The sequence below is a fragment of the Rhinopithecus bieti genome, unplaced genomic scaffold, assembly GCF_001698545.2.
Source record: "Rhinopithecus bieti isolate Rb0 unplaced genomic scaffold, ASM169854v2 scaffold_1599, whole genome shotgun sequence".
NCBI classification, from domain to species: domain Eukaryota; kingdom Metazoa; phylum Chordata; class Mammalia; order Primates; family Cercopithecidae; genus Rhinopithecus; species Rhinopithecus bieti.
The window spans coordinates 306,477-333,014 of NW_016804139.1; the positions used below are offsets into that span (position 1 = coordinate 306,477).

Consider the following 26,538-nt stretch of genomic DNA (forward strand, 5'->3'; position numbering starts at 1 on the left):
GCCAACTTGGCAAAACCCCATCTCTACAGAAACTACAAAAATTAGCTGGACGTAATGGCAGGTGCCTGTAGTCCCAGCTACTCAGAAGGCTGAGGCTGGAGAATTGCTTGAACCCAGGAGGTGGAGGTTGCAGTGAGCCGAGATTGCACCACTGCCCTCCAGCCTGGGTGACAGAGCCAGACTCCATCTCAACAACAACAATAACAAAAAACAACATATTCTTTTTTTCTCTTTTTTTGAGACAGTCTCACTCTGTTGCCCAGGCTGGAGTGCAGTGGAACGATCTCGGCTCACTGCAACCTCCACCTCCCTGGTTCAAGCAATTCTCCTGCCTCAGCCTCCCAAGTAGCTGGAACTACAGGTGTGTGCCACCATGCACAGCTAATTTTTGTATTTTTTAGTAAAGACAGGGTTTCACCATATTGGACAGGCTGGTCTTGAACTCCTGACCTCATGATCTGCCCGCCTCGGCCTCCCAAAGTGCTGGGATTACAGGCATGAGGCACTACGCCCTGCCCACGTTCAACAGCATGCTAGCAGCAGTGAATAGAGGAATGGGTGTGGAGGGTTTTCAAGAGGAGTGTGGCATAAAGGACGCCCTATATGCTGTTGCCAATGCTTGGAACACTGACTAAAGACACAGCTGTGCATGCCTGGCACAACCTCTGTCCTGTGACTATTTTCAGTGATGATATTGAACAAGTTGGAGATTTTGAAGGATTTCATATGTCAAGTGAGAAAAAAGTGATATCTGACCTCCTTATATATACAAAAAATATACCTTCAGAGTCTATCAGTCAGTCAGAAGAACTGGATATCAAAGAACGTTTTTAACGTCAGTAATGAGGCTCCAGTTATTCATTCATTGACTGATAGTGGAATAGCTAAAATGGTTATTTATGTATTTGAAACAGGGTCTTCCCTGTTGCCCAGGCTGGAGTGTAATAGCATGATCATGGCTTACTGCAGCTTCAACCTCCTGGACTGAAACAACCCTCCCACCTCAGCCTCCTAAGTAGCTGGGACTACCGGTATATGACACCATGCTTGACTAATTTTTTTTTTTGAGATGGAGTCTCACTTTGTCGCCCAAGCTGGAGTGCAGTGGCATGATCTTGACTCAATGCAACCTCCACTTCCTGGGTTCAAGTGATTCTCTTGCCTCAGCCTCCCAAATAGCTGACATTACAGGCGCACACCACCAGGCCCGGCTAATTTTTGTATTTTTAATAGAGACGGGGTTTCATCATGTTGACCAGGCTGGTCTCGAACTCCTGACCTCAGGTGATCCACCCGCCTTGGCCTCCCAAAGTGCTGGGATTATAGGCGTGAGCCACTGTGCCCAGCCAACTTGACTAATTTTTTAAATTTTTGTAGAGATAGGGTTTCACTATGTTGCCCAGGCTGGTCTTGAACTCCTGGGCTCAAGTGATCCTCCCACCTTGGCCTCCCAAAGTGCTGGGATTTCAGGCACAAGCCACCACCTCTGGCCCTAAATTATTCTAAGTCAAAGTGATTGTGATAATAGTGAAATGAAGATGTTGTTGTTAGCACTGAAGAAAAAGTGCCTATAAATGACATGGTGAAAATGTGTGATGGACTTATTGAAGGACTCCAGCAGCCTTCATTCACAACAGAACAAGAAATTATGTCAGTCTATAAAATCAAAGATAGATTTCTAAGACAAAAACCATCGTTAATGGGGCAGACGACAGTAGATGAAGCATTTAGAAAAGCCTGTAATCCCAGCACTTTGGGAGGCCAAGGTGGGCAGATCACGAGGTTAGAAATTCGAGACCAGCCTGGCCAATATGGTGAAACCCCATCTCTACTAAAAATACAAAAATTAGCCTGGTATGGAGGTGGGTGCCTGTAATCCCAGCTCCTCAGGAGGGTAAGGCAGGATAATTGCCTGAACCCAGGAGGTGGAGGTGGCAGTAAGCCAAGATTGCACCATTGCACTTCACCCTGGGTGACAGAGCAAGACTCCATCTCTAAAAACAAACAAACAAAAAAGAAAGCCATCTTCATCATCCTTAGAGGACCCACTTCCTGGTCCCTCAACTGTTTCTGATGTTTCTTCTTACCTAAAAAAAAAATAATTAAAAAATACAGTGTACATTAACCTTTGAATCAAAACACAGCATCGTAGGTGGAGACTGAACGCCTGCTGTTAAGCACTTGTCGCTGTTGTTTAACAGCTGACGCAGGTATTCTGGTGATGCTAATCTTAGCTATTCGGGAGGCTGAGGCAAGAGAATCGCTTGAACCCAGGAAGTGGAGGTTGCATTGAGCCAAGACGCAGGTATTCTGGTGATGCTACTGTGCTGCTTAGTTACCCTGAAATTTGTATTTTTTCACTGCATTAATGGTGTGTCATAATTTTTACTGCTAAGTACTTATGTGTGAATAAGTTTCAGAAAATAATTGCTTAGGGCCAGGCATGGTGGCTCACGCCTGTCATCCCAGCACTTTGGGAGGCCGAGGCAGGCAGATCACTTGAGGTCAGGAGTTTGAGACCAGCCTGGCCAACATGGTAAAACCCTGCCTCTACTAAAAATACAAAAAATTAGGTGAAGGTGGTGGGCACCTGTAATCCCAGCTACTCAGGAGGCCGAGGCAGGAGAATCACTTGAACCTGGGAGGCAGAGGTTGCAGTGAGCAGAAATCACGCCATTGCACTCCAGCCTGGGCAACGAGAGCGAAACTCTGTCTCAAGAAAGGAGAAGGGACAGGAGGGGACAGGAGGGGAGGGGAGGGGAGGGGAGGAGAGGAGAGGAGAGGATCACTTATCCATAACATATAAACTCAAGAGTCAGGAATGATGGTGATGCCAAACAACCACAAATCATCTACATGGGTGGCGGGGCTAGGGACAGTGTTGCTTTCTGATGGTTCAGTATACACAAACTTTGTTTCATGCACAAAATTATTTAAAATATTGTACAAAATGACCTTCAGCCTAGGTGTATAAGATGATGTGAAACATAGATAAATTCTGTGTTTAGACCAGGGTCCCTTTTTACAGATATTACATGATGTCTATGCAAATGTCTCCAAATCCAAAAACATCTACAACACTTCTAGTCTCAAGTGTTTTGGATAAGAGACACTCAAGCTGTGCTTCCTCCCATGTAAGGTCTCGCCTTGGATGTTTTGGGCAGCCCTTACAGGTATTGTCGAATTTGTGGATTATTTCTGCCTCTCACATTCTTGCAAATGTGAATCATGGGAAGGGTTAGAGATCCTCATCTCTAGAGGAGTGTGTATTGCCTTGTTGCTTTTGTGTAATTTGTAGGAGGAGAAACGGAAAGGTCTTGGCTTCCATTACCATCATCATCCTGTAAGTCTTCCAAGTGAGCCACCGTGCCCAGTCTATTTCTCCTATTTCAATCATCAAATTGGCCTTCTCCCTTCTGCAGCCCCCTAATCTGGGCTGGAGCTCCTTGTATCAGACAAGGAGCAAGAATGGTGACGTGAAAACATTTGGGTTTCAGTCCAATGCCCCGGTTCAAATCCTTCCTCTTCCCTTTCCTATATGGCCTTGGGCAAGTCAATTCAACTTTCGAGCCTGTGATTTTTCTTATATGAAATTAGGATGAAAATGCTCACCTCATCCAGTTACACATGGAGAGTAAATCAGATGATGGATGTAATGATGTAGTAATTATCCAATGAATATCTGTGCTCTGGAACTCAATGGTGCTGGCATCTCCAGGCCCCTTTGTAAAGAAAAGAAGGCGAGGACAGATTGTAAAAATAACAGTACTGTCCTCTGCAGTGCTCATTCTATTACTCATCAGATACTGTGTGAAGTATCACCCACACTTTGCCTAATCACATTTGTTTGTCTAAGGCCAAAATCAATAACAAAAGGAAACTGGGATATTATTGGTCTTGAGATGGTCAGAACACTGAGAAACTGCAAAGCACACCAGGCTTCCGGCAATGAAACGGCTTGAGGACGAAGTCACGTGGACCTGTAAGGGCCGTCCCTACTGGGAAAAGTGTCCCCCACTGCTGGGGCCGGGGTTGGGGCTGCTCACCTAGTGAAGAAGGAAGAAAGGAAGACAGACAGTAAAAACAACAGCCACTGACAACAACTCAGGCTGGTGCTGCAGAGGGGTTTCCAAGCCCAGGCAGGAAAGAAGGCAGAAATGGAAGGCTGGGTTACCGGAAGAGGAAGCCTACAGGAAGGGCCCGAGACTTAGGGAGTGTCCTCCCAGCTCCTGGTGCTTTAGATGAGCTAAGACAAACCAGCACTAAACCCCTTCTCAGGGCCCATGGATCACTCTTGGTTTTTTGTGTGTTTTTTGTTGCCATTGTTTGTTTGTTTGTTTGTTTTGAGACAGGCTCTCCCTCTGTCACCCAGGCTGGAGTACAGTGGCAGGATCTCAGCCCACTGCAACCTCTGCCTCCCAGGTTCAAGGGATTCTCCTGCCTCAGCCTCCCGAATAGCTGGGATTACAGTCCCCCACTACCACTCCCAGCTAATGTTTGTATTTTTAGTAGAGACGAAGTATCACCATGTTGGCCAAGCTGGTCTCGAACTCCTAACCTCAAGTGAATCTGTCTGCCTCGGCTTCACAAAGTGCTGGGACTACGGGTGTAAGCCACTGCACTGGGCCCCATGGATCATTCTTGTGGGATGAACTGTGTCTCTATCCAAACTTATATGTTGGAATCCTATCCCCAAGGACCTCAGAATGTAGCCATATTTGAAGACAGGGTCTTAAAAGAGGTAATTAAATTAAAAGGAGGTCATTAGGATGGGCCTTAATCCAATATGACTGGTGTCCTTAGAAGAAACAGAGGAAATTTGGACACAGAGAGCTACAGAGGGAAGATGATGGAGACATACATAGGGAGAAGGTGACCATCTGCAAGCCAAGGACAGAAGCCTGGGACAGGTCCTTCTCTCATGACGCTCAGAGGGAACCTTGGCTACACATTCATCTCAGACATCAAGCCTCCAGAATTGTGAGAAAATAGATTTGTTTTTTAAGTCACCCAGTGTGTGCTACTTTGTTATGGCAGCCCTAGCAAATTAATGCAGTCATCTCTTTGAAGGAGGCTTAGTAAGGCAGTGACCTCCAAGTAGAGTCATAGGATCAAGAGCACGGAGCCCAGATAACAGGGGCAGAGCATCTGAGACTGGGGTTTCCACCCACGCAACCTCCATGATCTGCAATAGCCAACCCCACCCACCCAACTAACAAAGGGACACTATCCCTGCCCAGCCCTACCAGACCCATCCAAACCCCGTGACTTCCCTTCCCTCTTGACTGCCTTAGTAGGTGTTTGCCTGACCTGACTTCCCACCTCTTACCTGTTAACCACTGCCACCTGGCCCCCACTGCCATCTGCCACACAGCCACTACTGCAATACCTCCTGGGTGACCACCGGTTCCATTCTTGCCCACAACCCACCTGCACCCATCTACTCTCCACACAGCAGTCAGAATAAGCCTTCTGCAACCTACACCCTCCTGTGGCTCCCATCATGCTTAGAACAAATCCCAAGTCCCTCTGTGGCCTAAAAGGTGGTATGAGGTCTGGTCCTGCCGACCTCCCCACTGCAGTGTGTGCCTTCTCCCCCTGCCCTCCTGGCTCGCTGCCTTCCTTGCCGTTGCTTGGACGTATCAAACACCTTCCCGTCTCGCAGCTTTTGCATTTGCTGTTCTCTCTACCAAGGAATGAGCTTTCTCCTGATAACCACATGGCTCCCCAACTCCACTCCACCATTCTACCTCTTTGTCTGACACATGATCTTGGGTTCCTGGAGATGTCACACTCTCAAAGGTTAGCAATGACGTTAACACCAGTGAGCCCCGGGGCACTAACCTTTGCTAAATGATCACCATGTTATATAGACAATCAGATTTCCTCCCCATAGGTCCCTGTAGCAGGTGGACACCCATGCAGATCCCTCCCTCCCTGGATTCAGGGATCCACCCTGAATCCAGGACACCCATGAAGATCCCTCCCTCCCTGGATCCCTCCCTGCTCAAATGTCACCTGCTCAGAGAACAGGTGACACCCTGTTCCCTGACCACCCTGGCAGCACACACTGGACTTTTTATTGCTCTCCTCCTCTGCTATCTAATTTTTCTCCCTAGCACTATATAGTTATTGGTTTATTTATCCACTGTCTAGCTCCTCCTCTAGAAAACAAACTCCTTGAGGGCAGAAGTCCCAATGCCCAGGTCAGTGCCTGACACAGAGCTGACATCCTATAATGAGTGGGTTTCCCAAGAGCACATAGACTTTTACTCCCTGGCCTAGAAGAAGGATTGACTTTTAGTCAAAATCTCCTCATGCGTGAATGCTAACTAACCTAAAGCTTGCTACAATATGGCTTATTATAAAAATCAAGTCATAAATGTTAATTGTTTGTTAAACGCTTAGTTAATTAATCTGATTAAGCTGGTGTTTCAGGGCAAAAGTACCCCATGAAAATATGCATCATATGAATGGGTGAATTTGTAAGTAAATGATGCTGGGTTGGGGTGGGTCACCAGCCCCATATCCCCATTTCTCCAGATCTGCTGCAGGACAGAAGGTCACTTGCCGCAGCCAGATTTGGTTTTCTATTTTTGAGACAGAGTCTCGCTCTGTCACCCAAACTCCATGTCTCCATGTACAGTGCCATGGAGATAGTGATCATAGCTCACTGCAGCCTCCACCTCCTAGGTTCCAGCAGTCCTCCTGCCTTAGCCTCCTGAGTAGCTGGGACCAGAGGTGCATGCCACTATGTCCAGCTACTTTTTAAATTACTTTTAGAGACAGGGTCTCACTATGTTGCTGGTCTCAAACTCCTGGACCCAAGTGAGCCTCTCACTCAGGTCTCCCAAAGTGCTGGGGTTAAATGAGCCACCGTGCCCAGCCTGCAGCCAGGTTTTATAGCCCGACTGTGAAGATGCTCCTGGGTCATTCAGCCCACAATGACCCTCAGCCTTTGAGCACCAGCAACCGCTTCCTGAGCGACTCCGTGTGGTGGACTGCATTAAGTGCTTGACACACCTGTCACATGGAACCTCCCTCACTACCCAAGAAGTCCAGATGCTCTCTGCCTGTGACCAGATCATCCTAACTCCAGGTGCTTCTCTGTTCTGCTCTTCGGGGACTTTGAGCCCCAAGGTGTTTTTCTGTTTGTCAGTGGGCGTGCGAGGGTCTCTTATCTCCTTGATCTGACCAGGCTGAGGGCAAACTCTTGCTCCCCTCCGTGTGGAATAAGCACCCAAAAAAGCCTCTGTCTTCAGGAGGCCTCAGCAAGTCTCTGCTGATTGAGCGACTAACGGCCTGGCTGTTGTGAGGGGAAGGGTGCCCTCCCTTTATTTTTATTTATTTATTTATTTATTTATTTATTTATTTATTTATTTATTGAGACAGAGTCTCTCTCTGTCACCCAGGCTGGAGAGCAGTGGCAGGATCTTAGCTCACTGCAATCTCCGCCTCCTGGGTTCAAACAGTTCTCCTGTCTCAGCCTCCCAAGTAGCTGGGACCACAGGCGCAGCCACCCAGCTAATTTTTGTATTTTTAGTAGAGATGGGTTTTCACCATGCTAGCTGGTCTGGTCTAGAACTCCTGGCCTCAGGTGATCCGATGACTGAGCCTCCCAAAATGCTGGGATTACAGGCGTGAGCCACTGCGCCCAGCCCCTCTCCCTTTATAAGCCATGACCTCACCCACTAACAAACTGGCCCCAGCTGGCAGCAAATGATTCCAATAGAACATGAGCTCCTTCCAGGCAGGGACTTTGTCTCGTTACCTGCCACACCCCAAGCCCCTAGAAAAGCCCCTATCAACATCTTCCCGCTGACATCGGGGGGCCAAGCGGTCAAGCAGCAGGTGGCTCTGGTCACTCCGGGTTCCTTCTCCTCTTATTGCCTCACCCCTAATGCCTGCCTCCCCCATTCAACAGCAGGGTTCCCAGGGCACAGGCTATGCTCATTCACCTTTGTATCCCAAAGCCTAACATTCGCTCCTTCAGTTCATGGATTCTTTCAACAACTATTTATTCTGTGCCTGTGTAAGGGCCAGGCACCATCCCAGGCACTAAGGATACATTAAGAAACAAAACAGGCAAAAATCCCTGCCCTCGTGGGGCTGGTGCTTCAGCCAAGGCTTACTAAAGGTGTTCTATACGTCAGGAACTGTGCTGGGGCCAGGTGACCTGACAATGAGGAAAGCCCCAGCCCTCAGGAACACTGTATTCCCAAAGGAATGGAAGATGTTAAGCCGGCAAACCAACGAATGAATGAATGGTTAAAGACTCTGATACCTGCTAGCCCAACGCACAACAGGGGCCCAGCTGTTGTTTGAAAGGGAGTGGTGTGGGGTGCTTGCTACTATAGACCAAATGTGTCCCATCCAAAATTCATGTTAGCTCCTAAACCCCAATGCGATGGTATTTGGAGGAGAGGCTGTGCGGGTAATTACGTAATAAAGGTGGAGCCCTCATGAATGGGATTAGTGTCCTCACAAGAGAAGGCCCAGAGAGCCCCCTCCCCACTTCTGTCATGAAGACACAGCAAAAAGACGGCCATCCATGAGCCAGGAAATGGGCCCCCTTGGTCTTAGATGTCCTGACTAAGACATTGACTCTGCTGCCTTGGTCTTAGATGTCCCAGCCTGCAGAACTGTGAGAAACAAAGTTCTGTTGTTTACCAGCCCCACAATCTATGAGTTTGTTACAGCAGCCCAAACGGATTGAGTAGCTAAGAGAACACACTCTGAAGAGACAAACACCAAGGCTTGAGACTGAGCTCTGCCACTCACCAGCTGAGTGGCCTGTGCAGCCCCATCACCTTTCCAAAACCAAGTTTCCTTGTCTGTGGTACTCATTTCATGGGTTGCTGTCATAACTTAATGAGATTAGTATAGTGAGAGGAAGAGAGACATGGAAAGCCCTTAAGGAAACAGGCAGCCCAGTTCCAAGGCAAGCAGGAAGGCAAGCCAGGTTAGAGGTTCATTAGGAGGCCGAGTTGACAATGACTATTGTGAACTACTCTCCAGAGCCTGACACCAGTCAAAGGTGACAACTTTGCAATACCCCACCCCACTCACCCCACCCCACTCCAGGCTTCATGAAACACCTGGGACTGGTTTTGCAGGAATTCTACCTCCAACATTCAGATGTCAATTAATATTCAACTGAAGAAGTATGGCCAAGCCCTTCCTGCACCAGATCCAACTGGGCACAGCCAACTTCAAGTCTCTCTGTGCCGGCCAAGCTCAGACATTGCCCATTCTAACAATATCAAATGCAGAACAACCCAAGAAGCAGAGAGAATCTTGCCTAGGGGAGCATCCTTGTTGATATTTGGGATCCCAATTAAAGTCCTCAAAGAAGCTCCTGAGAAGCAACATATTACCCTGCCATGTGCCGTGTGGGAAAACCAGGAGACGACGGCTCAGATGTCAGAGTCCTGATTACTGGGGGCCTCTAGCGTAGCTTATTCGTCATTCCTTCTTTCAACAAATATTAATTTATTACCTACCATGGTAGGTACTACTACCATAGTGCCTAACATGGGCACTATGTTGCCCAGGCTGGTCCCGATAAAATCAAATTTGTATTTGATCATCCATCCATTCAGCAAATTTTTATCCTAACCTCTATGTACGTGTTGTTGGGCTAGGGTAAAGGATGGCAACATGTCACCATGTTTCTGCACATGCCAGTCCCTAGTTTTAAAATATCCTTATGGTTTTTGCCACCATCACCACTTCTCCATCTGACTGCTCTTCTTTTATGTAGCTAATGTGATCCCTCAAGGGTAGATTCAGGCGCATCTCCCCTTGGCCACCCCTCCTGGTCCAGATGCCCCTCAGCTCTGCCCTAAATGGCCCCACCCTGTGACCACTTGCCTCCTGGTCTTCCTTTCTCTCTAGATTATGACTCCCCCTTTTTTTTTTGAGACAGGCCCATGCTCTGCCACCCAGGCTGGAGTGCAGGGGGATGATCTCAGCTCACTGCAACCTCTGTCTCCCAGGTCCAAGCAATTCTCCTGCCTCAGCCTCCTCAGTAGCTGTGATTACAAGCATGCACCGCCTCACCCAGCTAATTTTTTTTTTTTGTATTTTTAGTAGTGATGGGATTTCATCATGTTGGCCAGGCTGGTCTCAAACTCCTGACCTCAGGTGATCCATCTGGTTTCGCCTCCCATAGTGCTGGGATTACAGGTGTGTGAGCCGCCATGCCTGGCCTCTTCTTTTTTTTTTTTTTTTTTAGAGACAGGGTCTCACTATGTTGCCCAGGCTGGTCCTGAACTCCTGAGCTCAAGCCATCCTTCTCCCACAGCCTCCCAAAGTGCTGGGATTACATGTGTGAGCCACCACACCCAGCTAAAAGGACATTTTTAAATAAATAATTACAGCGAAATTTCAGGCATGCACCACCATGCTTGGCTAATTTTAAAATATTTTGGTAGAGGTGGGGGTCTCTCTATGTTGACCAGGCTGGTCTCAAACTCCTGAGCTCAAGCAATTCTCCTGCCACAGTCTCCCAAGTAGCTAGGATTACAGGTGTGAGCCACCATGCCCCGCCTTTCCCATTTTCATTTGCATTCCTTTACTTATTTGTGTTTTTCTATTTTGGTACAAAACATGAAAAAAATTGTTGAGTTCTGTTTCTTTGTGTCACGTAGAAAATGAAAGAGGAGGGAAGTAACAAGGAAGACAAAATACACCTTTTAAGGTCAACACTGTTTGCTGTTTCTTTGGTGAGCCTGAGGGCAATTTTCAGTCTCATTTCTTTTTCTTATTGATGTTTCCAACCCTGTCAACAGTGACCATGCATTGCTTTTGTAATTACAACAACAAGAATCCCTATACACAAAGCAAAAAGCATATAGTTTGTCTTGTTTTTAAGAAACAAAGATTAAACTACACTAAAATATAAGGCCATCGTCTCTGAATGATAAGTTTTGGGGCAGTTTTTTTCACCCTCATCTCTGCTTTCCAAATTCCAAAGATAAAAAGATATTACTTGAATAAGAAGAAAAATAAAGGGAGTTGTGTTTCACGCCTTCCCTCTTCCCTTCCTCCCACCCTGTCTAATACCTGGAATATCCCATGAGGGTCTCCAACTTCAGCAGGAGCTAAGAGCCAAGAGTCATCTGAGAGATGATTTTAGTTTGTTTCTCTCCTTTCTTTTTTATTGTGTGGCGAAGAAAGGAATCATAATCTGATTCCTAAAGAGGACTTCACCTTTGCTCTTCGTTGGACTCTAAATCACACTGGGACAATTAAAAAACCACAATGAGAAACATCTTACACCAGTCATGACGACTATTATTAAAAAGTCAAAAATAGGCTGGGTACAGTGGCTCACGCCTGTAATCCAAGCACTTTGGGAGGCCAAGGTGAGCGGATGAGCTCAGGAGTTCAAGACCAGCCTGGCCAACATGGTGAAACCCCGTCTCTACTAAAAATACAAAAAAAATAAAATTAGCCAGAAGTGGTGGCAGGCACCTGTAATCCTAGCTACTCGGGAGGCCGAGGCAGGAGAATTGCTTGAACCTGGGAGGTGGAGGCTGCAGTGAGCCGAGACTGCGCTGTTGCATTCCAGCCTGGGTGATAAGAGTGAGACTTTGTCTCAAAAAAAAAAAAAGAAAGAAAGAAAAAGTCAAAAATAACAGACATGGATGAGGATGCTGAGAAAAGGGAATGCTTATAGACTGTTGGTGGAAATGTGAATTAGTACAACCTCTGTGGGAATGAGTATAAAGATTTCTCAAAGAGCTATCATTTGATCCAACAGTCCCACTACTGGGTAGCTACACAAAGCGAAAGAAATCATGATAACAAAAAGATACTTCCATTCATATGTTATCACAGCACTATTCACAGTAGCAAAGTGATGTGGGTTGATGTGGAGTCAACCTAAGTATCTGCCAACAGATAACTGGATAAAGAAAATGTGGTGTATCTATATATATCAGAAAGAATAAAAAAGAATAAAATCTTGTCTTTTGTAGCAACATGGGTGGAACTGGAGGGCATCATCTTAAGAAAAGTCATTCAGAAAGTCAAATATGACATGTTCTAACTTGTAAGTGTAAGCTAAATAATGGGTACACATGGATATAGAGTGTGGAATCATAGATGTCGGAGACTCATCAGCCTGGGCAATATGGTGAAACCCCATCTCTACTAACAATACAAAATATTAGCCAGGCATAGTGACTTTAGCCTGTAATCCCAGCTACTTGTAAGACTGAAGTGGGAGAATCACCTGAGCCCAGGACGCTGAGGTTGCAGTGAGCCAAGATGGTGCGACTACACTCCACCCTGGGTAACCAGAGTCAGACCTTGTCTCAAAAAAGAAAAATAGTAAGACGCTTGAGATTCAAAAGGTGGGAGGGTGGGATGGGGATGAGGGAGCAGAAATTACCTAATGAGAACAATGAACACTATTCAGCTGATGGTTATACTAAAACCTCAGATTTTGTCACTATGAAATATATTCATGTAACAAAACTGCACTAAGTCTATAAAAATAAAAATAAATGAATAGATAAATAACATTGGGGAAAACATTCTTCACGGAGTTTTAAAATTCAAATCAATACATTTTTTTCCAAATAGATTGTAGGATCTTTGAGAGAAGGAACTATTTCCCAGTTGTTTTTATATGCCTCATGCAGTCTATTAAATTACCTGTAGCAGATAATCAGGGCTTCGTCATTCATTCAGCAAACCTTTCTTGGAGGCTGCACTGAGCACCACCAGTTCAGCGAGATCCTGGGAAATGAAGAGGTAATCAGGGCTTCACCATTCATTCAGCAAACCTTTCTTGGAGACGGCACTGAGCACCATCAATTCAGCGAGATCCTGGGAAATGAAGACCAGGGCATGGGCTCTGCCCTAAAGGGTTCTCCCCTCCATCGTCTCCCATCTTTGTGGAGGAAACTGATCAGATGCATCAAAAAATCCAAGCTCGTCTCCTACCCTCACTCCATGGGAGGCCAGGATCCATCCCTCAGTGAGGATTGACAGAATAAAAGCAGAAAACTGGCATTCTAATAGAAAAGACAAAATGGTCTAAGAGCATCCTTGTTGATATGTGGGATCCTGATTAGAGTCTTCAGTGAAGCTCCTCAAAAGCAACATATTACTCCTGCCATGTGCCATATGGGAAAACTAGGAGGCAGTGGCTCAGATACCAGAGTCCTGATTACTGGGGTCCTCTAGTGTAGCTCATTCATTGTTGATCCTTTCAACAAATGTTGATTTATTACCTACCATGGGCCAAACACAGACTTGACTCTGGAAGCACAAAAATGAAAAGCCACCGGGCGGGGTGGCTCACACCTATAATCTCAGCACTTTGGGAGGCCCAGGTGGGCAGATAACGAGGTCAGGAGTTCGAAACCAGCCTGCCCATCACAGTGAAACCCTGTAACTACTAAAATACAAAACAAACAAACAAACAAAAAAAAAAACCCATGACGGGCTGTGGTTAGTGAGAAGAAAAAAAAAAAATACAAGCAAGGCCAGATGGGGTGGCTTGCGCCTATAATTCCAACATTTTGGGAGGCCCAGGTAAAAGGATCACTTGAGCCCAGTAGGTTGAGGCTTCAATGAGCTATGATCATGCCACAGCCTGGGCAACAGAATAAGACCCTGCCTCTTCAAAAAAAAAAAAAAAAATCATGCACGCAAACAATTATGCAATATGAAAATCCCTGGGAAACAGATGGGCCAGATAGCAGAGAGATTGCAATAGAGGTGCAGGAGGCTTCAGACTCTGGGGCTGCGACAGAGTCTAGCACAAAGAAGGAATGCTATAAACATTTGTGGAAAAAAGTGAGATAACAGACTTGGAAGATGAAGTGGAGGCAGGGGAGGGAAAAGGCATCCAAGCCAGAGGAACCCTTGTGTGCAAAGAGAGATGGAAATTCAGAAGAACCACAGGGGCTAGGAGAGAAATTCAGGGGAAATAGGGGTAAGGAGGAGAGGCTTAGCAGGGTTTGGAGCTGGATCGTGAGGAATCTGGTACTCCAGGAAGAGAGATTTCACTGTGTCCTGTAGGCGCTGGAGTCACTGAAGAATTCTGAGCGAGGAAATGACACATCTAAGTTGGGAGAAAGTTTCAGGAAATGAGTAGTCAGTAGAGGAGTCAATAAATAAATAAATAAATAAATAAATAAATAAATAAATAAATAAACAAATAAGAAGAGCTTTAAAATTCCCAGACATTGGATTTGGAGGCTAGGAGGTGATTGCGTCATTCTGACATCTGTGAGGGAAGCAGGGAGGGAGTATTTGGGGAGGGGAAAAGCTATAGCTGGAAGAGAGGTAAAGAGGGCATTTATTATAACAGGGAAAGTGAAAAGGGCTAAGGTCTGAACTGGTGAGGGGCAATGTTGACAGAGAGGAGGGGAACAGATGGGCGAGAGATTTAAGGGCCAGAATTGACAGTGTTTGGTGGCTCATGACATATGGGGAGTAAGGAACAGTAAGGACTAAGACCCTGGATATGGCCATGGAGGAGGGAGTCACTGCAATCCTTGACAAGACATGTTTCTAGGTAGTGGTATGGGAACAAAGGATAGCTTGGGGTGAGTTCAAGAGAGAACTGGAGGACAAGAAGTGGAGACAGCTGCTTCCAGGAGTTGTGTTAGGAGCAGAGACATAGAGCCACAGCTGGAGGCTATTGGGGTCAAAGGCGGGTCTACATCTTAAAGGTTGGGGGGTTTATAGCACACATGTATGTTAATGGGAATGAGCCAAAAGAGGGAGGGAAACTGGTGAGGCAGGAGAGAGGAAGCCCCTGCAAGGTGAAGGCAAGCAGGACTGGCCAAAGAAAGAGTGCAGAGAAGTCATAGGTGGGGAGGCAGAGAGTGCAGATGTGTGGACAAGAGGCTGGCAGGAGCATCTTTTCTGTTGGCATCTATTTTCTCAGTGAAACAGAAAGCTACATTATGAGCTGAGAGTGAGGATAGGAAGGAGGTGTTGGAAGTCTAAGGAAGGAGGAGAAGGTATGTTAGAGCATACCAAGAGAGGGAGCAGGGCCTGGGCAGTGATGACCAAGAGAGGGAGCAGGGCCTGGGCAGTAATGCATCCAGAATGGAGAAGAAAATGGTGAGCCAAGTGCCTGTGGTGCCCATGGATGCATGTGGGAATTACCAGGAGGCCAGCAAATGACAAGGACAACAAGAGTGCAAGGGGGCAGGGTATTGTGGAAATGGGCAGAGCCCCAGTGGAACTAAAAATCCCAATGAGGAGCATGGGGAATATACCTGCTCTAAGCTGGGTTGTTGAATGCAGAGAAAGAAGCTCCCTCCTCTCAAAAGAGCTGCGGGTAAATGAGGTCCTCAAGCTAGAGTCTGGTTTCCCTTTGGGTTGGCAGGTGGAGAATTGAAGGGAGTGTCAACAACTGGGAAGACTCCAGGGGCCACCATGGGAAATATCGGGAGTGAAGTCAGCAATTATAGGAAATCCATTGACATGTTCCTTTCTGATTGATAAAAAGGATGCTTTCCTTTCAACTTTTGCAACCAAAGCCAATATATATCTGTTGAATGAATGATATGAATGGATGAGTGATGCAATTATAAAAGGGGTGGGGGTCCAGTCATCATGGGTCATTGCTATGGTTTGAATGTGTCCCCCAAAGTTCATGTATTGGAAACTTGTTCATGTGTCACATCTCAATGAAACCATGTTGAGAGGCGATTAGGCCACGAGGTCTCTGCCCTCACGAATGGATTAATGCCATTATTGTCAGGGTGGGTTCATTACTGGGAGAGCATACTTTTTATAAAAGTGAGCTCAGCCTTCTCTTGCTCTCATTCTCACCCCCTTTTGCCCTTCTGCCTTCTGTCACTGGATGACACAGCATGAAGGCCCTTGTCAGACGCTGATGCCATGCTCTCAGACTTCCCAGCCTCCAGAACCATGGGTCAAATACATTTCTATTTACTATCAATTATCTAGTCTGTTAGTATTCTGTTACAGCAGTATAAAATTGACTAAGACAGTCATTTAATACCCTTTTCCTCCTCAAACTAAGAACTTATCCCCCAAATAAACCACAAAGCTCTAATCTCTCCCTCCTCAGGAGCACCAAGATGAGGCAAAACTGCATCTGCCATTGATATGCACCTATCCCCCTCTCTCCATCCCTCTCTACACAGACACAGGGCACCAAGTCTTACTGAAAAAAAATAACTCATCCAGACACAGAAACTAAGAGCACCTCCTTGCCTTCTTTCCTGGAGGGCAGGCTGGGTGTTTCCATCTGAGAAAATACACAAATGTCAGGAAAGAACCAAGAACTGATAGCCGCAAACAATGAGGGCGACTATTTACATAGTTCCATCAGGCATTAAGATGGTATTAATTTTCCATCTACTTCTGGGTTTTAAATGCCTAGCCCCTGCCCTCTGTCTCCACCTTATATAGCTGGAGATTTTCACTGTGTCTAAATCTTATTTGCATCTGCCACCTTTTATTTCAAATCACTGAGACCTGGGGCCACTCACATCCTCATAGCTTTGCTCTGTATGCCACAAGCATGACGCAGCCTTTCCCTGGCCAAGCCCTGGCAAAGAAGAAGCACACAAGCACCCCAAGAGAAAATAATTTCTCTCTAGGCTGCAGGATAGGTGCCAGATTCCTAAGTTTATCAGCAAAACCCAGGTGTCCTCTTTGCTGCCTGCCCAGTTGACAAAAGCAAAGAAGAGTGTTGGCAATGGTTCACAATCATCCAAGAGGCTTTGGAAAGAAGAACTGGTACTGCAGTTGTCTGATTGTCTACACCTAACATGTAGATAAGGTTCTGCTGTCACTGCTCTTCAGAGCAAGGAGAATCAAGTGATCCAAGCCACTTGGAGTACTCAGGGGAATCAGGAAAAGCAAGAACAGAGAAGTCCATTCTTCTCACTGCAAGAACACCCAGGGTCTGGGATAGGTGGACTGAGTTCAAATCCTGACTCTACCATCTGTGTGATTTTCAGCAATGACCTCTGAGCATCAGTGCTCCAGCCTGTAAAATGCACATGTTAACTGCACTCACCTACTCACTGCTCAGGGTGGTTGTAGTGATTCCATTGTTAATGCAAACTAAGCTTCAGACACCAAAAGGGAGATACTCAATCAATGTCAGTCTTCCTCCTTTTCCTGGTAAAGTTTGTATTTATGATGATTCTAAACATCGCTGATGGAATTTGAGTGCAACCACGCTAGAAATAGGTTTCATGTAAACCGAGGCACCTCCTTGGTATATAGGAAACAGGAAATGATGGCATGGGAGAGGAAAGAAATAGCTCTCCAGGCCTTTCAGGGGTCCTCTAGCAGGCAAACAAGGCCCTTGAAGATCTGCCTCAGTTTCCTCTTTTTAAAAAAAAATTTTATTTGGCAGCCTACAGAATCACAGCAGATTCAGAGACTCCAGTTTCCGCTCAATACACTTTGGCATCCCTCCCACTTAGTGACTGGGTTCTCCTGAAGGCCAATGCTCTTTCAGGCCTCTAAGCCTTTGCATATGCTCTTCCCTCTACCTAGAAAGCCCTTCCTCCTCTTCTTCACATGGACATCCCCAACTCATTCCTGAGAACTAAGCCCAAGGGCCTGTCTCGCCTCCAGGCATCCTTCCTGGCCCCAGCAAAGCTGGGCTGGGGGTTCCTCCTCTGTGCTTTCTACCATCCCAGTGCCCTGTGGAAATAGGATCATTAAATGGCTCCTTGCTGCTCCATCTCTCCACCGGACCAGGAGCCCTGGAGCCAAAAACTGGACTTCATTTACGTATTAGCATTTCCAGTGTCTGGCACAAATCCATGTTTGGTTCAGTCATTCGACAATAATTTACTGAGCAGCTGCTATGTAAAGCCTGACACACGGATATCACGGCAAACAAAAAGTCAGAATCCCTGCCATCATGAAGGTATGTTTAGGGGATAGAAGATAAAAATGGAATCGAATAAGTATATTACAAGTCGAGTGCCAAGAATAAAAACTATCTTTGGCTAGAGTCTCAGAAAATAATAATAATAATAATAAATAAAACATAAAGCAGGGAAACAGGAATAGGGAATGTCTTGGAGAGAGGGGACAGCTATTTTATGCAGAATGGTGACAAAAGGCGGGAAGATGGGTGGGCATTTGCGCGGAGCCTGGAGGAGGTAGGCATGGATGTGTGGACATTCGGGGGAGGCACACTTCCCAGATCCACATTCCAGCTCTGTCACTTATTATCTGTGTTTTTATTTCTTTATTATTATTATATATATATATATATTTTGAGACAGAGTCTCGCTTTGTTGTCCAGGCTGGAGTGCAGTGGCCCAATCTCAGCTCACTGCAACCTCTGCCTCCCAGGTTCAAGCGATTCTTCTGCCTCAGCCTCCCAAGTAACTGGGACTACAGGCATCCGCCACCATGCCTGGCTAATGTTTGTATTTTTAGTAGAGATGGGGCTTCACCATGTTGGCCAGGCTGGTCTCAAACTCCTGACTGCAAGTGATCCACCTGCCTTGGCCTCCCAAACTGCTGGGATTACAGGCATGAGCCACCGTGCCCGGCCCTGTGTGATTTTTAAGGACATCTCCTAACCTCTTTATGCCTCAGTTTCCTCATCTGTTAAATGGGAATAGTAATAGTACCTATTTCATAGAATTGTTGAGAGGTTTGGTTTTTGAAATTGTGGTAAAATACACAAAATTTACCCTCATGACCATTTTTAAGTGTACAGTTCAATGGTATTAAGTACATTAAGTTGTGCAACCATCACCATCATCCATCTCCAGAACTCTTTTCATCTTGAAAAACCGAAACTCCATTTAACACTAACTCCTCAATCCCATCCCACCCCCGAGACCCTGGCAATGGCCATTCTACTGTCTCTGTGCGTTTCATTACTCTAGTTACCTCGTATAAGCAGGATCATATATTTGCCCTCTTGCGACTGGCCTATTTCACTTAGCATAATGTCTTCAAGGCTCGCTCATGTTGTGGCACATGTCAGAATTTCCTTCCCTTCTAAAGCTGAATAATATTCCACTGTATGTAGATACAGTATATTGTTTATCCACTGATCTGTCGTGGACATTTGCGTTGTTTCCCACCTTTGGGTTATTGTGAATAATGTTGCTATGAACATGGTATACAGCTATCTCTAGCTTTAATTCTTTTGGTATATACCCAGAGGCAGACTTGCTTGGTCACACGGTAGCTCCATGTTTAATTTTTTGAGGAACCAATTACTATTCTACACAGTAGTGGCACCAATTTACATTTCACCCACAGGGCACAAGGGTTCCTATTTCTCCACATCCTTGACATTTGTTATGTTCTCTCTCTTTTCTTTCTCTTTCTCTATCCTCCTTTCTTCCTACATTCCTTTCTTTCTCTTTCTTTCCTCTTCCTTCCTTTCTTCCTTTTTTCTTTCTTCCTTTCTTTCCTTTTCTCTCTCTTCCTTTCTTCCTCTTTTCCTTCTTTCTTTTCCTCTCTCTTTCCTCTTCTTTCTTTTCCTCTCTCTTTCCTCTTCTTTCTTTCTTTCATTTTATTTATTTATTTATTTTAGAGACAGGGTCTCGCTATGTTGTCCAAGCTGGTCTAGAACTCCTGGGTTCAAGCAGTCCTCCCATCTCAGCCTCCCAAAGTGCCAGGATTACAGGCATGAGCCACCAAGCCTGGCCTCTTTTTCTTTCTGTCTGTCTTTCCTTTTCTTCCTCTCTTTCTTTCCTCTCTTTTCTTTTGTTCTTTCTTCCTTTCTTTCTCTCTTTTTCTTTTTCTGTCTCTCTCTCCCCGTTTTCCTCTCATCTGTCCTTCCTTTCTTCCTTCATTCCTTCCTTAGTAGCCATCCTAGTAGGTATGTGTTGAAAGGTTTTGGTGAGTTATTTTATTTATGTATTTGTTTCTGAAACAGGGTTTCACTCTAGTGCCCAGGCTGACGTGCAGTGGTGCAATCACAGCTCACTGCAGCCTCAACCTCCCGGGCTCAAGCAGTTCAAACTGCAGTATCACCTGAATCAGAATCACTTCAGACAATTGTGTAAAATGCACATTTCTGGGCCTCAGGACAATTAACTCAACAGCAGGAGCACAGAAGTTGGTATTTTTTACAGATACCTTGTGGGCCTCTTCTGTACAGAGAAGTTTGAGAAAGGATGGGCTAAGATGTATTTTCTGAAGGTGCTCATCTCTTTCCCCAAAACATCTGTGGTCCTGAGAACCCCTCTGTCACCCAGGTGGGGAGGATGGAGACTTCAACACAGCCTGTGGAGGAGGCTGTGAAGGAGGAAACAGCCCAAGAACGAACATTTTGGGGCCAGGAGGGAGCCGAAGGGCTGGGGCAGTGGGTGAAATGGAAACTATGTCAGAGCGTGGAAAGGGGGCCTCGGGGCAGGAGCCACGTGACAATTATGAAGAGAAAAGTGGTTCAGAGAGAGGACATATGCAGGCGAGAGGGAGCAAAGGCTCTGTCCTGGGGAGGAACAGCTGCTGGGAGTTAGGATGAGGGCAGCCCCAGGGAGAGTGGCCTAGTGGAGCGAGGGAGACCTGCTGCCTTCAACCCCAGCCCTGCGGCAGACCAGCTGTGCAGCACCTGGTAAGTCACTGTCCTTCTCTGAACCTTCGTTTTTCTAACTATACAAAGGGGCAGATAATGATGCATGTGCTTCCTACTTGGCAGAGCAGCAAATGACAGGAAGGATATGAAATTGTAAAGGGCTTTGGCAGCTTTAATTCCAGGGCTAAGGGTGGTGGAGGTGTTATTATTAGTGCCAGAGCACAACAGGGGCCTGGAGAAACCAGAGGCCAGGAGGCCACACAGCACATGCTCAGGAACACAGACTGCAGCCAGACCCCTCTCACATTTTTTTTTTTAGACAAGGTCTCACTCTGTCGCCCAGGCTAGAGTGTAGTGGTGCAATCAGGGCTTACCACAACCTCTGTTTCCTAGGATCAAACGATCCCCCTGCCTCGGCCTCCCAAGTAGCTGGGACCACAGGCATGTGCCACCATGCCCAGCTGATTTTTGTATTTTTAGTAGAGATGGGGTTTCTCTTTGTCACCCAGGCTGCTCTCAGACTCCTGGACTCAAGCGATCCACCTGCCTAGGCCTCCCAAAGTGCTGGAATTACAGGCATGAGCCACTGTCCCCAGCCTCCCCAACTCCTTAAGTGTGGACTGTGTATAGTGGCTTCCTTCCTAAGAGAACAGTATGAAAATGGGGAGAAAAGAGTAACTTTATAGTAGAGAAACATGACAAACATTACATCAGCCAGGTGATCAGAGTTAACAGCAGCAGGGATAAACCATGTTGCGGGTGTGTACGCTTCATATACTATGGTGTGGTGAGAGGGGCACTTTCCCTCCGGGGTCTCCCTCCTAAAAACCCATAACGCCAGTTGAATCATAAGAAAAATCTCAGACAAATCATAACTGAAGGGCATTCTCCAAAATACCTGGCTAGTACTCCTCACAACTGTCCAAAAACCAAGGAAAGTCTGAAACATTTTCACAGCCAAGAGGAACCTACAGAGCCGTGATGACTATGTGGTATTCCAGATGGGATCCTGGGGCAGGAAACAGACATTTAGGTAAAAATTAAGGAAATCTGGCCAGGCACAGTGGCTCATGTCTATAATCTCAGCACTTTGGGAGGCCAAGGCGGGCGGATCACCTGAGGTCAGGAGTTAGAGACCAGCCTTGCCAACATAGCAAAACCCTGTCTCTAGGAAAATACAACAGTTAGCCAGACATGGTGGTAGGCACCTGTAATTCCAGCTACGTGGGAGGCTGAGGCAGGAGAAACACCTGATCCCAGGAAGTGGAGGCTGCAGTGGGCCGAGATTGAGTCATTGTGCTCTAACCTGGATGACAGAGCGAGACTCTGTCTCAAACAAACAAAAACAAAACAACAACAAAAAAACTAGGGAAATCTGAGTAAAGTATGGGCTTTAGTTATAATATTATAATTAATAATACTGGTTCATGAATTGTGACAAACATACCTTGCTAATGTCACATGTTAACTACGAGAATCTGGGTTTGGGGTATATGGAAACTCTATACCAGCTTTGCAACTTTTCTGTACATCTCAAACCATTCTAAAGTTAAAAGGTTGGTTTTTTTTTTTTTTTTTAAGTACATTTCATTTTAGGAAAAGAAAAAAGGAATGGCATTTAACACTCAGCTTGGAAGAGCCTTGAGCAGAAGCAGTAAAATGAGGCTCATCTGCCCAGCTATTTCCCTCCAGGCACGTTTCTGGCATTCTCCTGGCTGGAAAAAGAGAGTGAGAACGTGGGGCTTGAGGCCAGGGTGTGTGAGTGGGAACAGCATAGGGGAAACGAAGCTCTCTGAGTTTCATTTCATCACCTGCAAAATGGAAATGATGAGGATATCTAGGATTCATTGTGGTCATGTAAGTACACCACATAGCACACTTCCTGGCACATGAGTGACAGCTTGTAGCTAACATCCCCCTCTCCCAAAGGCCAGGAGATGGGGCAGGTTCGGGAACTGGGCAGTCATAATGAAGTTGCCCTGTGGTGGTCTTGCTTAGGGCATGTGGATGCCACAGGGCCAGTAGAGCCAGGAGAGCTTCCAGGGAGGGCTCTCACAGGTCGGTCACCCCTATGGAGCAGGCTTCCAGTCCTCTCTGCCACCTCCTCATTGTGGGACAGTCACACTGCCTTGCCTCTCTAGAGCATGATTTTCTTCTCTGTGGAAGTGAGACATTTGGACTATGGAGAAGTTGGTAAGGGAAGGGCGGGGTTTGGGGGACAGACGGAGCTGAACTCGAATCCTGGCTCTTCCACTATCAGTGGGACCCTGAACCAGCCTCGATTTCCTCATTAGTGAAAAGAGGATGTTAATATTAAGTTAGCAGAGTTTGCTAGGAGAATTCAAGCAGATGATGTTGCAGTGCCTTGCCCAGAGTAGGTCCTCAAAAACTGTCAGTAACCTTCCCTCTTAAGCATTTCCTAGCTCTTGAGTCCTCAAATACTGAACAGTGAGTTTCCTACCCACCCGATTGGCCAAAAATTACACATTTTGGCAACACTAAATGTCTGGTGAGCAGGCAGGGCCACAGGAACTGTTCCACACCGCCAGTGAGAGTTTATGTTGGTACTGATCCCTGTGAAGTCCAATTTGACAACATATGATAAGGCTGGATATTTGCAGATCCCTTGACCCAGCAATTCCACTCCTAGATACGCCCTCTAGACACATTCTAGCAAGAAGACAAGCAGACTGATAGGAAACTGTTAATTGAAGTAACAGCACAAACTTGCAACATCCTAAACGGCCACAGCAGAAAAATGAATACATAACTGGTGGTGTATTAACCCGGTGGAATACTTTGGACTTCAGACTTGAACTGACTGAACTGCAGTTCTCTGTATGAACACAGGCAAATCCCCAAAGCATAACCTTGAACAACAAAAAGGGTAAGTTGGCCAGGCGTGGTGGCTCATGCTTGTAATCCCAGCACTTTCAGAGGCCAAGGTGGGCTGATCACCTGAGATCAGGAGTTCAAGACCAGCCTGGCCAACATGGTGAAACCCTGTCTCTACTAAAAATACAAAAACAAATTATGTATGGCTTGGTGGCAGGTGCCTGTAATCCCAGCTACTTGAGAGGCCGAGGAAGGAGAATCCCTTCAACCAGGGAGGCAGAGGTTGCAGTGAGCTGAGACTGGGCCATTACACTGCAGCCTGGGCAACAGGAATGAAATTCCGTCTCAAAAAAAAAAAAAAAAAGGGTAAGTTGCAGAAGGCTGTCTGTATAAGGACATAATAGTTTGTAATTTATATATATATACACACACATATTATATATTATATAACAGCTTTATATTATACATTATACATGAACTTTAAGAATATATACAGTAATATAACTATTTATGGAGACAGTATTTGTAGTAATAAAATAAAACCATGCCTGGGAATAATAGCCATGTTCAGAGGGAGGGAAGAAAGAGAAATAATTGGGGAGGGACACACAGGGGACTTCAATTGTGTCTATAACAGTTTCTATTTTTAGAAAATAAAATCTGAAGAAAATATGGCAAAGTGCTAAAATGTCCTAAACCTAGGCATCAGGTACATGGTGCTCACTACATTACTGGCTGAGCTTTTCTGCTTGCTAAAATCATGCATCAATTTTCAAGGTCTCTAATATTTGATGAATTTCATTCCGGGACCCTTGGGTGCAATATTTTAAACCACCCTTTAATTAAGGAACTTGACTTGCTTGGCTCTAAACACTTTCCGCCTACTCTCAAATCCTGCCTGTCCATCTGTAAGAAACACTCTTGGGGCTCTCATCCCACTTCCCTGAAATCTTGGAGAGTCCCCTTGGTCCTCGCCCCACTTTTCTGGAATGTTGGAGAGTCCACTGTGGTTCCATTGAGTGTCTGCTTCCGTTTGTTTTAGGAGTCATCTGACACCCAGCCCACCCCAGGAACACTTGGCATACTTCTCCCTCACCCCTGGAGAGGCTTTGAGTGTTGTCACTGGACCAGAGAAAATATTGTTTTCCTCACCAGGTGACTCTTCTCCATCACAGGTACCGGGAAGCCTGAGGACACTTGCCCAGAATCACAGGCTTTCCGGGTCATTGTTGCCAGGCCACACCCAGAAGGGGAGACACTGTGTCCGTCAGCTGGGGTCTGCTGGGGCCCCGCCTCATCTGCACCCTCAGGAGGTTTCTGGGGGCTGCTGCCTGCCTTTCTCAATAGTGAAAACCAACTCCAGGGTTTTAAGAGCTGCACAAGTGGGGGCAGAGAGCAATCATCCCTCCAAGTTATTTCCCCAAATCCACACTAAGAAAGCACTTAAGGAAATATCTAATAGCTTGGTCTTTGGTCCTGATCAGAAAAAACAAAATCATCTTTCATTTTTCGATATCAGAGGTCTGCCCCGCCCATGCCCACACGCATGCGGTTCTCCTCTGCCTCCTCAACTCCTTCTAAACATGACACGAGAACTCATTATCTCCACATGGAATTCTGGGAAGAATCAATGGAAAGGTAGGAGGGCGGGCAGGTGGCTGAGTCTGTCTTGGTCTTGCCGCCTCTCAGCACTGGACTCCACTCACCATTCCAGAGGGCACCTTTGGAAGGGTGTTCCCCGCTCCTGGATTTCCACACTGAGCACCAACAGGGGCTACTCTAAGTGCTGGTCTGATGGCAGCAAGTCAGGCAAAGAACTCCTTGCCCTCACGGTGCTTACACTCTAGTGAGGAGAGAGATGATTTACTAAGCAAACAAATAATCACATCATATAGTTGCAGGAAGAGACATGTGCTGGGCAGAAAAGCAATGTGGGAGAATGAGAGAAAGCAGGCTTGGGTGAGGCGGCTAATGCCCCATCTGTAGGATTAGGAGGCCTCTAGGATGAGGCAGTTTTGAGTAGAGGGGACATTTCAGCACAGGGTGGAGGTGAGGCATGTCTAAGAAGAGGGACCTAGGAGGAGGTTGTAGGAGATGCGAGTGGCAAGACAACCAGGGTCAGACTGTGTCACACACCGTGCTGTGAGAGCGAGGCCATGGCTGCCATTTACAGAAGAAGCAGATGGTCTAGGTGGTTATCGGGTTCACCAAGACCACACTGCCAGTTTGTGCTAGCTGAGCCAGGTCATCTAACTCTGAGAGCTATGCTTTGAGTTACTCCATGCTGTCTCTTGGCCCAGGACACATATAGGTCCATGTCCCTTATGCACAACCCAGCGTTGGCCGTGGGCTGGAATCCAGGATGCTCACATTTCAGAAATTTCATACTGTGCAGGCACAGCATCATCTTCGACACTCCTGGGAGATCTGGGATACAGGGCACACCACAATTAAACATATTAATATTCAGGCAGCAAACATAACAATCTTTACACTCAGTATCCTCAATAAATAATAGCTCAGGACGGGTGGGCTTTGGTCACCAAATCCAGGGCACATGCCAAATTAGTTACTAAAACAAAATAACAACTTTTGGTTTCCTGAGCCTCCTGGATTTCCACTAAAAGCACTGGGGGGACACCATTTGAAATTCTGAAAATGACGGCTCTGAAAAGATAGCAGACGACAAATGATAGCACAGCCAACTGGAAACCAGGTCACACACATTTATATCTTGGCAAGGCCCAGACTATGGGAAAAGCCACCAAGGGGATAGAATGCAAACTTCCTCCTTGGCAGAGGAGACAACAGCAGCTGCAGAGCTGCCAGCAACATGCAATCGAAAGGTGACATGGAAGTCCAAGTCCAACAGCCAAGTGAGAAGGGCAACTAGTTAGAAAGGTGGAAGCCCAGCTCTACAAAGGAAGCTACCACATTTCATGTCAGCTCTTTGTCTTGTACTCTTGCTAGACCTGGGTTGGGTTTGAAAATGTGGCCAGAGGCAGAAAATTATAGGTGGGAGAGATAGAAAAGCATCTCAATTTAAACTAAAAAAAAAAAAAAAAAAAATCACCTTGGCCAGGCACAGTGGTTTATACCTGTAATCCTAGCACTTTGGGAGGCCGAAGTGGGCGAATCACTTGAGGTCAAGAATTCGAGACCAGCCTGGCCAAAAAGGTGTA

The 26,538-nt window shown here is 46.2% G+C and overlaps 1 pseudogene across 1 annotated transcript in view; it reads right to left on the reverse strand.

Moving 5' to 3' along the window:
- LOC108525764 (40S ribosomal protein S8 pseudogene) overlaps positions 1-24,583 on the reverse strand; it is a 54,481-nt pseudogene extending 29,898 nt beyond the window's left edge. The window contains exon 1 of the transcript XR_001884340.1: positions 24,509-24,583. The product of XR_001884340.1 is annotated as a 40S ribosomal protein S8 pseudogene (transcript). The remainder of the gene's footprint in view (positions 1-24,508) is intronic.
- Between the last annotated feature and the right edge of the window lie 1,955 nt (positions 24,584-26,538).